This window comes from Chaetura pelagica, unplaced genomic scaffold (genome assembly GCF_000747805.2).
Source record: "Chaetura pelagica isolate M959 unplaced genomic scaffold, ChaPel_1.0 scaffold446, whole genome shotgun sequence".
NCBI classification, from domain to species: domain Eukaryota; kingdom Metazoa; phylum Chordata; class Aves; order Apodiformes; family Apodidae; genus Chaetura; species Chaetura pelagica.
In genome coordinates, this window is record NW_009953498.1 from 28882 (window position 1) to 30852 (window position 1971).

At 58.5% G+C, this 1971-nt stretch overlaps 1 protein-coding gene across 1 annotated transcript in view; it reads right to left on the minus strand.

Annotated features, from left to right (window-relative positions):
• Positions 1 to 1971, minus strand: part of LOC104390216 (rho GTPase-activating protein 39-like) — a gene marked incomplete at its 5' end in the record, with an annotated part of 60259 nt that overhangs the window by 9511 nt on the left and 48777 nt on the right.

A 1971-nucleotide genomic window follows, 5' to 3' on the forward strand; every position in this document is an offset into this window, starting at 1 on the left:
GTGGGATGGAGGAGATGGATGGAGGGGACATGAGGGGGGTGGGATGGGGGAGATGGATGGAGGGGACGTGAGAGGGGTGGGATGGAGGAGAGGAGATGGATGGAATGGATGTGTGTGGTGGGATGGAGGAGATGGATGGAGTGGACGTGAGGGGGGTGGGATGGAGGAGATGGATGGAGGGGACGTGAGGGGGGTGGGATGGAGGAGAGGAGATGGATGGAGTGGATGTGTGTGGTGGGATGGAGGAGATGGATGGAGTGGACGTGAGGGGGGTGGGATGGAGGAGATGGATGCAGTGGAAATGAGGGTGGTGGGATGGAGGAGATGGACACATTGGACATGTCCAAAGGTGAGCAGGGGACTATCAATGGCCCCTTGGTGAGCCCAGTGGGTGACATGTCCCCTTCCACTACAGGACTTGGTCTTGGCCAACATCACCAGGAGCTGCTGTGGACTAAGGAAGGTCCCACTGGGTCTTCTCCATCCCCACAGCACAAGGAGAGTGAAGCAACCTCTGCTCCCAGGATCGATCCCATCATCTCTTGGTGATGGGGAACTTTGGGAAGGACCTCAGAAGGTTTCTGGGTGGTCCCCAGAAGGTCTCCATAAAGACCCAAATAAGTCCAAGAAAGTTCCAAGAAAATCCCCAGGTCTCAAGAAAGAGCCCAGAAGGTTCCCAGGAGGATCCCAGAAGGACCCCAGAAGATCTTCAGAAGGTTCCCAGAGGGTCTCCAGGACCTCAGGAGGACACCAGAAAAGACACAAGAAGGTTCCCAGAAGGTCTTCAGGACCCCAGAAGGACCCCAGGAAGCTCCCAGAAGGTCTCCAGAACCCCAGAAGGACCCCAGAAGGTTCCCAGAAGGTCTCCAGGACCCCAGAAGGACCCCAGGAGGTTCCCAGAAGGTCTCCAGGACCTCAGGAGGACACCAGAAAAGACACAAGAAGGTTCCCAGAAGGTCTTCAGGACCCCAGAAGGACCCCAGGAAGCTCCCAGAAGGTCTCCAGAACCCCAGAAGGACCCCAGAAGGTTCCCAGAAGGTCTCCAGGACCCCAGAAGGACCCCAGAAGGTCTCCAGGACCCCAGAAGGACCCCAGAAAAGACACAGAAGGTCTCCAGGACCCCAGAAGGACCCCAGAAGGTTCCCAGAAGGTCTCCAGGACCCCAGAAGATCTTCCGAAGGTTCCCAGAAGGTCTCCAGGACCCCAGGACAACACCAGAAGGTTCCCAGAAGGTCTCCAGGACCCCAGGAGGACACCAGAAGGTTGCCAAAAGGTTCCCATCAGACCAAACCACGCTGGACACCCCCCACCATTCTCACCACGGCTCTGGTACAACCCACCACCCTCTTCCCACCACTCCCCAACTTCCAACCCTCCTCCCTCTCCAGGCCCCATCCCCACACCCTAGTGGCCCCTTGGTGGCCCTGGCCAGGGGTGGTTGCCCCCACCAGGACCTCAGGAGGACACCAGAAGGTTCTCAGAAGGTCTCCAGGACCTCAGGAGGACCCCAGGAGGTTCCCAGAAGGTCTCCAGGACCACAGAAGGACCCCAGAAGGTTCCCAGAAGGTCTCCAGGACCCCAGAAGGACACCAGAAGGTTCCCAGAAGGTCTCCAGGACCCCAGAAGGACACCAGAAGGTTCTCAGAAGGTCTCCAGGACCTCAGGAGGACACCAGGAGGCTCCCAGAAGGTCTCCAGGACCCCAGAAGGACCCCAGAAGGTTCCCAGAAGGTCTCCAGGACCCCAGGACAACACCAGAAGGTTCCCAGAAGGTCTCCAGGACCCCAGAAGGACCCCAGAAGATTCCCAGAAGGTCTCCAGGACCCCAGAAGGACCCCAGAAGGTTCCCAGAAGGTCTCCAGGTCTCCAACCCTTGGACGCACCTTCTTGGCTCCCGTCAGCGCCGCCTTCTGCAACTTGTTGTAGCAGTACTTGGCGTAGGTGCTGATGGGCAACCCTGCAAGAGAGACAC